At 46.7% G+C, this 12,061-nt stretch overlaps 1 protein-coding gene across 2 annotated transcripts in view; it reads right to left on the reverse strand.

Annotated features, from left to right (window-relative positions):
• The window catches only part of DHRSX (dehydrogenase/reductase X-linked), a 203,218-nt gene that overhangs the window by 46,063 nt on the left and 145,094 nt on the right, over positions 1-12,061 (reverse strand). The window contains exon 8 of one of the 2 annotated variants that reach the window (XR_008289988.1): positions 1,411-1,986. The exons of the other annotated variant lie outside the window; for it this stretch is intronic. The gene's annotated coding sequence lies outside the window, so the exon portion shown is untranslated. Of the gene's footprint in view, positions 1-1,410; positions 1,987-12,061 lie in introns of those variants that run through there. 2 annotated transcript variants of the gene reach the window in all.

The following is a 12,061-nucleotide window of genomic DNA, read 5'->3' on the forward strand; positions in this document are numbered from 1 at the left end:
AAACTGAGAACAAACTGAGGGTTGATGGGGGGTGGGAGGGAGGGGAGGGTGGGGGATGGGTACTGAGGAGGGCACCTGTTGGGGTGAGCACTGGGTGTTGTATGGAAACCAATTTGACAATAAACTTCATATATTGAAAAAAAAAACTGAGAACAAACTGAGGGTTGATGGGGGGTGGGAGGGAGGGGAGGGTGGGGGATGGGTATTGAGGAGGGCACCTGTTGGGATGAGCACTGGCACTGGGTGTTGTATGGAAACCAATTTGACAATAAACTTCATCTATTGAAAATAAATAAATAAATAAATAAATAAATAAATAAATAAAAATAAAAAGACATATAACCACATGTGTTGGTGAGGACGTACAAGAACAAGAATCTTCATATTTTGCTGGAGTAGGTAAAATACCGCCACATTAGGAAAAAAAGTGTACTCGTTTCTTAAAAAGTTGAACGCATTATTATCATATGACTTAGCAATTCCACTGCTGAGCGATATTGCAAAAAACACCTGTACACAGATATTTACGGCAGGATTACTCACACTAACCAAAAAGTAGACAAGACCCAAATGTCCATCAATGGATGGACAGATAAACAAATATGCTATACTCACACAACGGGATATTATTCGGCCATAAGAAGGGAACAGAACACAGATATGCGCTATCGTGTGGGTGAATTTTAAAAGTGCCACGCTGGGGCACCTGGGGGGCTCAGTCGGTTGAACGTCCAACTTCAGCTCAGGTCATGATCTCGTGGTCTGTGAGTTCGGGCTCTGTGCTGACAGCTCAGAGTCTGGAGCCTGCTTTGGACTCTGTGTCTCCCTCTCTCTCTCCCCCTTGTCTGTCATGCTCTGTCTCTCTCTTTCTCAAAAATAAATAAACATTAAAAAAAAACTAAAAAAAAAAAGTGCCATGCTAATTGGTGGGGCCCCTGGTCAGCCCCGCCGGTAGGGCACATGACTGTTCATCTTGGAGTTGGGAGTTTGAGACCCAAGTTGGGTGTAGACATTGCTTAAAAATCACAGCTTAAAAATTATGCTAATTGGACATTATACTAATTGAAAAATATTATGCTAATTCACATGCTAATGGATAATCACAATAAAAATATATGTCCTATAGTAAATTTCTTCCACCGTATTCTAGCTCAAACAGACTCGGTTCTAAATTAGCTCTGCCCTGTATGCTTTTTCAGTCTCCATAATGTGCCGCCATGAAGGTTCAGGGTTTGGACAATACAGCATTCTCAGAAAGTGTTCTGCCCTATGAACAAATTTCCCCTCTGAAGCCCAGACACAGGGTTAAAGGACACTGAACTAAGTAAGTGTTTAAGATGCTGTTCCTTTCGTTTGTGAAATGTAAACGTATGAGCCATTATTTATGGTGTTTCAAATAAAATTACCATCTCCCCACAAGAATAAGAAATTTATTTATCTAAGGAAACCAAGGGCGGGGGGTGATAAACAATTTCGGTGGATTTTAGGCCTCTGTGAAGAGAGAGAAGGAGGCTGTATTTCTGTTTGGAGGGATCTCGTTATTTGGTTTCATCACAGAAATGAAACCCCTCTCCTTGGAAACAGTCAGACGGGCAGAAAACTCCCCAGAGGCGCCTGGAGCTGTCAGCACCTATAAAGCATCTCTGCTGTTTTCCCCAGAAGCGGTTTTGTTCGATGCATTTCCAGAAGTTTCTAAAAGCCTCCTGGCGAAATTAGACGCTGCCCTTCTTGAGAGAGAACGTCACACGATTTTCTTGAAAATCCGTAATATTGGGTAACAACGAAACTCCTGGGGAACGAGCGGTAAGCCCGCCTTGATGTGGAGACGAGAATTGCTTCAGAAATTCTCCTTGTGATCACAACAGTGAGAAGACAGAGTTGTTTTTGTAAAAGCAAACAAAATACCCAGTCACGCGAAACCCAAGTCCCCAGGGATATTAGATACGTCTGGTCTAATAGAGAACTAATGGACAACATCGTTCAGTCCTGGGAGCGGGAAGCAGAAAAGGCTTATTAACAGGATGTTGCTCTATGTTGCGGTCAAGTGCAATCTCAGAGAGCAATGGATACGAAGCTCAAATAAAGGTTAACCCAATGGTCCCAGCCTGTGGCTGGAGGCACAGAGTTCTCGTCTGAAATGTGTGAAATCATCAAGCACACGTATACCGTTTCGCAAGTGTGTGAAAATTCCTCCCAAGTGAATAGAGAGATCGCCACGTTAGACATTTTACTGAACAGGGTAGCTTGGGCCATTCGTCAGTAGCTCCGTGGGCATAACATTTTTGAGTCCCCACACCTGAAAATATTGGAATTGATGAGTGTATGCCAAAGGGAATGTGCCCATTTAGAAGACCGGTGACCTTCTCCTGTTGACATCGAGGACCTTTCCTTCACTGTCAGACGCAACGAAATGGGGGACCAGGAGGAAAAAGCAAGGTCAGTTTTCGGAAACACGGATCTCATCCCGTTATTCCCTTATTTGAAAACAGGTCGGTTCCTCATCCTTCAGTAAAATAAATACATAAAAATAATAAAATAGAAAAAGAAACCCACATCGGTTCCTCTCCATGGTCTTCAGGATGATTTCAATTTCCTGGTCCAGTATCCAGTCTGACCTTCTGTCTACGTCGAACCCAGTGTGGTCCACCAAGTGAATTATTGCGCCCTTCAACCCTGTCGGGACCCTGAGGCACAGGTGTTTTGCACGTTGCAGCAGGGCAACCTCCTCCCGTCCACCTGCTGGGTCAGTGGCAGAGCCTTTCTTCCCGCCCCTGCTTGGGGTTGGGGGGCAGAGTGGGTAAGGGGCAGCAGGCGGTGAGCTCTACTGGGAAGCTGGGAAGCAGACCTGGGAGCAGGGACTCAGCTAATAGATTAGTATGAGGAGGTCAACACCAGCGGCTGGATGTGCCCTGGGACCAGAGCTGCTGGAGCAGAACCCATCGTCACTGACCCCAAATGAGCTCAGGGCCCTGGGGAGCAGCACTGGCCTGGCCCGTTGCCCCCACCTTGATCACGGCCAGCCTCTCATGGGCCTCCAAGCTTCCAGGGAAAATGCATTATCGCTTTGTTAACTTCAACCCCGCTAATAAACGGAAAAATAAAAACTACCAAGTCCCCATCTTGAGGTCTGGAATGAGCAAAAAAAAAAAAAAAAAAAAAAAAAGTAAGTCAGTAACATGCAAAGGCAAATGCGTTTTTGTGTATGATGGGACTTCTGTCTGCTTGGAGACTGGAAGGTCTGTGCATCCTGGTGGTAAGAGGCGCGGCGGCAGGGCTGCTGAGCGAACAGGGAGCCGGGGGTGGCGCTAGCTAGGGGACGCGGGATGCCCCCACCATACGGGAGTGGGTGGCAGCTCGCTGGAGGCAGGTCCCTTATGCCCAGGGAACGTTCAGCTCTGAGTCTGCAAAGCTCAGCGATCCTAGCGGGTTGCAGGGTAAGCACTTCTGCCCTACAGGAAGTGGGTGGGAAGCACGGGATGCAAAGCCACGCCCACCAAACGATGGCGCTGGGGCTTTTGCCAAGAAAGTTTTATTGGCGCAGAGTCAGGTGCACGCGTTTACACATGGTCCGGGACTAACTTCTCTGAAAAAGCAGCATACGTGAGTTGCACCAAAAATCTAAAATAGCTACTCTCTGGTCCTTTACACAGAGAGCTATCCAGCCTGTGAACTTCAGTATCCAAATAATAATAATAATAATAATAATAATAATAATAAAATAAAATAGTGCCGCCTCAGTGGCTCAATCGGTTAAGCATGCAACTTGGACTCAGGTCATAATTTCACGATTCACGAGTTCGAGCGCCTCCTCGGGCTCTGTGCGGACAGCTCAGAGCTTGCAGCCTGCTTCAGATTCTGTGTCTCCCTCTCTCGTTCTGCCATTCACACTCTCTCCCCCTCCCTCCCTCAAAAATGAATAAACACGAAAACATAACAAAGATAAAAACAGACTGAAATAAAATAATAAAATTCTTCCAAAGTTATCTTTAAGGTAAATGCAAACCGATAGGTTCATAATACCTCATCCATGCTCTGTGGGGTTTTCAAAGATTAAACAAGAAAAAAGAAACATGTTAAAAGATGAACGAAGGCATCCGAAACAGTCAGGCATATTTTTTGTGTGGTTGTTTTGGGGGAAAACTGCTTAACAGTTGAACTTCATTATAGGCTCAGCGCTGACTCGCGATGGAAGTCATCGAATGGTGGGAAAGTGATGATACTGGGGCTCGGACCCTGGTGCCATCACCTAACCCTAACCCCTAACTGTAGCCCTAACCCCTAGCCCTACCCCTAACCCTATGGGAAACAGGCACGTGTGTTTTATCCCACATGTTGGAGCTCTCGCTGCCAGAGCAGGGCTGGAGCCAACGCAGCAGACGGATGCAAGAGCCAAACAGAGAAATGTCAACGAGGACCCTCAGCCCTGACAGCAGTCTTGGTTCATCACCACCCAGCTGGAATGAACCTGGGGCCTCTTCATTTCCGGGCTGACGGACGGGCTGTATTTTAGAAAGCTGGAAAGAGGGTCCTTTCTGGATGTCTACGTGCTGTGCAAATGTGCCTTCACAGGGGCTCCCTGTGATTCCCTGCAACTGTCTGTTCCCCATACCCACTCACAACTGGGTGCACCATTCACACACACACGTGAGCATAAAACCATACATGAAGTGCGCACCTGCACACATACATTGCTCGTGTAAACATGCATGCGTGCACACACGTGCATCTGTAAACATGCATGCATGCACACATGTGCATCTCTAAACATTCATGCATGCTTGCACACATGTGCATCTGTAAACATGCATGCATGCGTGCACACATGTGCATCTGTAAACATGCATGCATGCGTGCAACACGTGCACATGTAAGCATGCATGCACGCACACACAGTGCATATGTAAACATGCATGTGTGCACACACGTGAATATGTAAACATGCATGCGTGCACACACATGCATATGTAAACATGCATGCACGCACACACGTGCATGTGTAAACATTCATGCATGCGTGCACACACCTGCATCTGTAAGCATGCATGCATGCGCGCACACATGTGCATATGTAAGCATTCATGCATGCGTGCACACACCTGCATCTGGAAGCTTGCATGAATGCGCGCACACATGTGCATATGTAAACATGCATGCGTGCACACAGTGCGGTATGTACGTGCACACTCATGCATATGTAAACATTAATGCATGCACACACGCGCGTGTATAAACATGCATGTGTGCACGCATGTGCATACGTAAACATTCATGCATGCACACACGTGTGTATGTAAACATTCATGCGTGGACACACGTGCACATGTAAACATTCATGCACGCACGTGCATATGGAAACATTCATGCATGTGTGCACACACGTGCATGTGTAAACATTCATGGACGCACACACGTGCACATGGAAACATTCATGCATGCACACATGTGCATGTAAATGCATGCATATGTTTCTCTCACACATACATTTAACCATGCACAGTCTTGTGCACACTCATATATATATATACATGCATGCACATATATGCATATAAATATATGCGTGCAGGAGCGCCTGGGTGGTCCAGTCGGTTAAGTGTCAGACTCTTGATATTGGCTCAGGTCATGATCTCACGGTTGGTGAGTTTGATCCCTGCATCAGGCTCTGTGCTGACAGTGCAGAGCCTGCTTCGGATTCTCTCTCTCCGTCTCTCTGTCCCTCTCCCACTCGTGCTCTCTCTCTCTGTCTCAAAATAAACTAAAAAAATTTTAATGTATATGTGCACACACATTCTCTCACACACATTTAAGCATGCACACTTGTTCGTACACACACGTGCACACACTTTCCTATGCGCACACGCACATATGCACACATTCCTGGAAGCATGTGCACACACACATGCACACACATTCATGCACGCAAGTGCACACACATGCACATGTGCATATACTCCTGCATGCACGTGCACACACATCCTACACACATGTGCACACATGTGCGTGCACATTCCTGCATGCACGTGCACATACACACTTCTGCACACACACTCCTGCATGCTCCCGTGTGAACCCTGAGGCATCTGCGATGTTGACAATGTACATGAAACAATGTTGAGCTGTTTACGTTTGGATGGTCCCTCCCAATGCAGTGAATCTGCTACAAAACCCATCTTCCTGTTTGCAAGCCGATCCTCCCCTCCCAGGTCTGCTGTCAGGGGTAAGTTACCTCCGTCTTCTTAGGGCACTTGTGAGGCAAAGAGCCTTCGGTCAACTTCACAAGGAGCCCTGGGATGCGCTGCCCTACCCCCTGCTCTGCGGGAGACCGGGGCCTATGACCGGCTCTCTGGTGTGTAAGTCCTCCCTCCTGCTTGTCTCTCCAGAACCACCGAGGAGAAGAGGCTCGATGACAATGTGACAATGTCATCACCATGTCAACCACCTGCTCCCGTGGTTCTCATTACTCTGGGGCTTCGCAGAAGGAGACACCGAGGCAAAGTGTGGCTGCACATCTCTCCTGGGGTTGTGGGTGTGCAGCTGGGCAGCCCCACCCTTTACACTGCATGCGGACACAACGGTCTCTTGGGCTTGGCCTCACGACTCTCCAGTAACATGAGTCTCCTTTGCTTCTGGAATCACAAAACCGATCCCTGCCTCAGGGCCTTTGCACATCCTGATGGATCACTCTGCCATCCCAGATATACGTATGACCCACTCCCTCTCATCAGGGAGGTCTTGCTCAGATTAGATATCATCCCTTCTCTGACCCTGTATGAACTTTCTCTACCTACTTCTGTCCCTTGCCTGACTTCATATTTCTACCTTGGTGTTCATCATTCTTTGTGTTCATGTGTATTTCAAATTCAGACCTATATTTGTATGTATTTACATCTATCTATCTATCTATCCATCCATCCATCCATCCACCCATGCACCTACCCATAGATCTTGTCTATCTATCTATCTATCTATCTATCTATCTATCTATCATCTGTCCATTCATCATATCTATTTACCCACATACTTATCTATCTATCTATCTATCTATCTATCTATCTATCTATCTATCCATCCACCCACACATCATATCTATCTATCTATCTATCTATCTATCTATCTATCTATCTATCATCTATCTGTGATAGTGGTTAAAAACTGGGGGCGATTGTGCCCTCAAATAACATTGTTGGTTGTCACATGGGAACAGGGAAATGGTGCTGCCATGTGGTGGGTGGAGACCAGAGATGGTGCTCAACAACCTTCAGTGCCCAGGACACCCCACATCAAACTCACCCCCTTCCAGATGTCAGGAGTCCCCAGGGGAAGATGGTCTGGTCTGGCAGATGAAGGCATCTTAAGAGACTGAAACTTTTCTGCAAAATCAGCAGAGTGGGAACATACCCCCACCCCTGGCCCCCTCCCCGAAGTGTGCATTATGGTGCAGAGTAGTCTCTGAATCAGCCCTTGGGTCTGAAAAGCTGTGGTTAGAATCTCCACGACCTCACAGTGAGTCTGGCCTCGGGGAAGGTGCTGTTCCCAGGCAAGTGGGGCCCCGTTGTGGCATCTTGTCCAGTAACCCTTCTTGCAGGACCCGGACCTTTTATAGAAATCCGCTATTGAAAAATTCATGTTGCAGACAGCGTCAGAATGCAAGACGTCTCTGCTCCCGCGCTTTGAGAAAGGAGGGTCCGGGAGGGATGATCCTCACGGGATGGTAAGGCGTGGCCACCATCAGGAGAATCGGCATTCTCTGTGTGCGCGTGTCCCTGGAGGCCGGATCAGTCTCCTGTCACACACGACCCCACACTCAGGGGCTCAAAACAACACGCATGTGTGGTCCTGCCATTCTGGAGGCAGCAGGTCTGGACAACGGCTCTCGTGGGGCTAAAATCAAGCCTCCTGCGGGGCTGGGTCGCTCCAGAGGCTCAGGGGAGGATCCGTTTCCCTGCCTTTGTGAAGGTTCTACAGGCGCGTTTTGTGTATTCCTGTGTTTTCCTGATTCCTTCGTGCGAAACCAGCAGGTTAGCCTTGTTAAACCTCCGCGTTTGACATCACGTTGCCTTCTGTCTATCTGACCTTCCCGCCTCCCTCTAGACCCACACCCAGGTCGCACCCACTTGGTCCCTGTGCAGTCCTTGTACGGGTTATGTCTCTAACCTGTGATTTTCAACAACTTGCACGCATGATTCTCCTACAGAGATACCGTGAGCCTGCATTAAGGTTTTTTGTTTGTCTGTCTGTTTTTACGTGAGGGAGCTTGGCAAGAATTACGATGTCGACGGGACGTTCTACGGAGGCTGGAGGGGTCGGTCAACGCACAGTCAGGAAGGAGGTGAATTCAGGGGCTCTTGCTTTCGGCTCATGGTTTGTGAGGTTGAGCCCCATGTCAGGTGTAAGAGGGCGTGGGCTTTGCACAGGTGTGGAGGCAGCCTCAGAGGGGGGCACCTGGCTGGAGTGTGCATGCTCTCAGGTGGGGCTCCCCCCAGCATCCCAGACCCTGACAGCTCTGAGAATGTCACTCCAGGACACCTCTCCTCCCAAAAGCAAGCAGCAGTGGTCCTGAGCTCCTGTGGGTCTCAGGGACAGTTTTAAAAATTTATTTCTTCGTTTTCGGTCTGGAATGAAGTCGTAACTCACTTGGAATATTAATGGAGGCTTCAGCTCTGCTAATGTAAAATCTAGTGCACATAGCTTTAAATGTTTGCAACAGCATACTATTTGGGGGGGGGTGCTCGTGGTTCCCTAAAGGGAGCAATTCAACCCCCAGGGACACTTGGGGGCTGTCAAAAGGAGGGGACTGCTACGCCATGTGATGGCTGGAGACCAGAGATGCTGTTCAACACCCTATGGTGCCCAAAACGCCCCACATCACAGTCACCCAGCCCCAGATGTCAGCATAACAGATTCTGTATGTCTGTCTGCCGTCTGTCTGTCTAGCTATGTATGTATGTATGTATGTATGTATGTATGTATCATTTATCCCTATGTCTATCTATCCATCTATTATCTATCGATCTATCTATGTATCTGTCATCTATCCATCTATCTATACCTGTATCTGTAGATACCCTTGTATCTACCTATCTATCCCTATATCTATCTATCCATCTATCTATCCCTGTATCTATCTACTATGTATTATCTATCTATCTATCTATCTATCTATCTATCTATCTACCTATCTATCTATGTATCTGTCATCTATCCATCTATACATCCTTATATCTATCTATCTATCCCTATATCTATCTATCCATCTATTATCTATCTATCTATCTATCTATCTATCTATCTGTCATCTATCCCTCCTTATATCTATCTATCCATCTATTATCTATCTATCTGTCTGTCATCTATCTATCCTTATTATCTATCTATCTATCTCATCTATCTATCTATCTATCTATCTATCTATCTATCTATCTCATCTATCCATCTATCTATCTATCTATCTATCTATCCATCCATCTATCTATGCATCCATCCATCATATCTGATGAGGTTTTTGGGGTGACAGTGGAGTTTGTGGGGTCTGGACTCAACAGCCAAGAAAGAATTCTTGAAGACGTTTTTGTGCAAAAAAAGGTGATTTTATTGAAGCTCGGGGGCAGGACCTGTGGACAGGAAGAGCTGCCCTGGGACCTTGAGGAGAGACTTAGTTATATACTATGGGGCTGCGGGAGGTAAAGTCCAGGGGAAGTTTCCAGTGAGATTTTCATGTGCCAAAGAAGTCTCCCAGGATACTGGAGGCTTGGCCATTGTCAGGCTAAGGTGGTTTTTCCCTCTAGCAAAGCATTAGCATTAAGACAGTAGGGAGTTTCTGGAGAAACGTTTTACTCTGCCTGCCTCAAGGATTTGCCAAAGGGCTGCAGGTTGGAAGGAAATTGAGTTTTACCTGCCATTTCCTTCCGCCTTTGTTCCCCACATCACTGTGGAAGGGAGGGTGATGTTGCGGGTCCAGGAAATCGAGTCTATAGGCTTCTGGAGATTAGTCTCTTGATAAGATTACCATTTTCTTATAATTTACTAAGACATTTGTAAATAGGTGGAGACACAGGTCCTGCAGGACTATGATCTCTATTAGTTAGCCATTTGTTTTCCCCCTTTCCTTTGTTCTTGGACAGCCATGAGTGCCTGAGGAATATCACGCATTCCACCTGGGGGTGGGATGGGGGGTGTTTGCAACCTGTCGGCTTGGTTATACTCCCTCATCAATATCTATCTATCCATCCATTTATCCATCCATCACATTATCTGTCTATCTATCTATCTATCTATCTATCATCTATCTATTGATCCATCCATCCATCCACCCATACATCATTATCTATCCATCCATCCATCTATCTATCCCTATATCTGTCTATCCATGCTTATATCTATCTATCCATCCATCCCTGTATCTATCTATCAATCTATCTATCTATCCCTCTATCTATCCATCTATCTATCTATCCCTATATCTGTCTATCCATCCATCATATCTATCTATCTATCCATCATATCTATCTATCTATCCATCATATCTACCTACCTATCTATCCATCATATCTATGTATCTATGTATCTATCTATCCATCCATCTATCCACTTACCCATCCATGCATCTATTATGACCTATCTACCTACCTACCTATCCATCCATCCATCTATCTATCATGTGTCTATCTATCTATCCATCCATGAGGTATGGCAGTGCTTTGCAACCAGAGACAACTTTTTACTCCCCAGGGGACACTTGCTGATATCTAGCGACATTTTTAAAAAAATGTTTACTTATTTTGAGAGAATGTCCATGTGTAGGGGAAGGGCAGAGAGAATCCCAAGCAGGCTGCTTGCTGTCGGCCCAGAACCCCACGCACAGCTTGATCCCACGAACTGAAAGAGAAAATCACGACCTGAGCTGAAATCAAGAGTTGGACACTTAACCGACTGAGCCACCCAGGTGCCCCTAGGGACAGTTCTGACTGTCACAACTCGGGGCTTGCTACTAGGATCTGCCGCGTGGAAACCAATACCTACAGTGCCCAGGATGTGCTGCCCCACAGGATAAACCAACCCAAACTACCAAGCTTGCCTGGATGGAGGATATCTGAGACACCTGAGCATATGCAATAATATCATCCCATAGAAATTATGCATGTATGAGTGTGTGTGTGTGTGTGTGTGTGTGATTCACAAATTTGTTTCAGGGATACATAGACACATATACATATATCTACATATGCATATGAACATATGCATATACATGTGTCTATCTGTGAAACAAATGTCTGAAGAATCCAAGGTCTGCCCATGTGGCTGCACTTCCTGGCTCTGTCCCGCGGGCTTCCGGCTGGGGATTCATAAAGTCCTGATGTCGTCCCGTCCCTGCTGAAACACATCCACTAGCCGTTCTGCACGAGGGCCACTATTTGTTCTGCCGACGGTGCTTTTGGTCGTTGTCATCGGGGAATTATTTTGCATATAAAACCTCACCACGAGCCATTTTTCCTAATACCCGAGGCACATACTGAAAGCAAATCCTGTGCCTTCTGACAGCTTCCTGAGTTGTGTTCATCACCCAGGACCGTTTTTATAACTCCCTGCGGCCGCCACCCATTTGCGGGGAGCGTCTGGGCTTCCTGGGTTCTTAGGCAAGTGACTGCTGTATTTCTCTCCTTGTCGGTGTTTATAAAAAGTGCCACGGAAAGGATTTCGAAGACGCGCAAAAATGATGAAACCTGTTTGTTCCCGTTTTGAAGGCTTTGCTCATGTGATCCCCTTTCCTTCAGAGATACAGAGGGTCCATGAGGCAGGACTTTTGCTAGAAGGCAGCATTAAAATGGCTCGCCTTTGCCAAGGATGCCGGAGGGAAGGTTGGAGACAAAAAAGCCAAGCAGCCTGCAACCACTTGGATTCAGATCTACGGCCCCAGGGAGGAGAGGCCAAGCCAGGGGTTGAATAGGGACGGTCTGCTTTAACCAGGGCCCTTTCTGAGACTAGACTGCCCAGATATTTGCACTTTCTCAATAGGCAGCCTCAGTGTAAGGCAGACAGGCCTTTGAAGAGAGGAGGTGTGTTTTTT

The sequence above is a fragment of the Acinonyx jubatus genome, chromosome X, assembly GCF_027475565.1.
Source record: "Acinonyx jubatus isolate Ajub_Pintada_27869175 chromosome X, VMU_Ajub_asm_v1.0, whole genome shotgun sequence".
NCBI lineage: Eukaryota > Metazoa > Chordata > Mammalia > Carnivora > Felidae > Acinonyx > Acinonyx jubatus.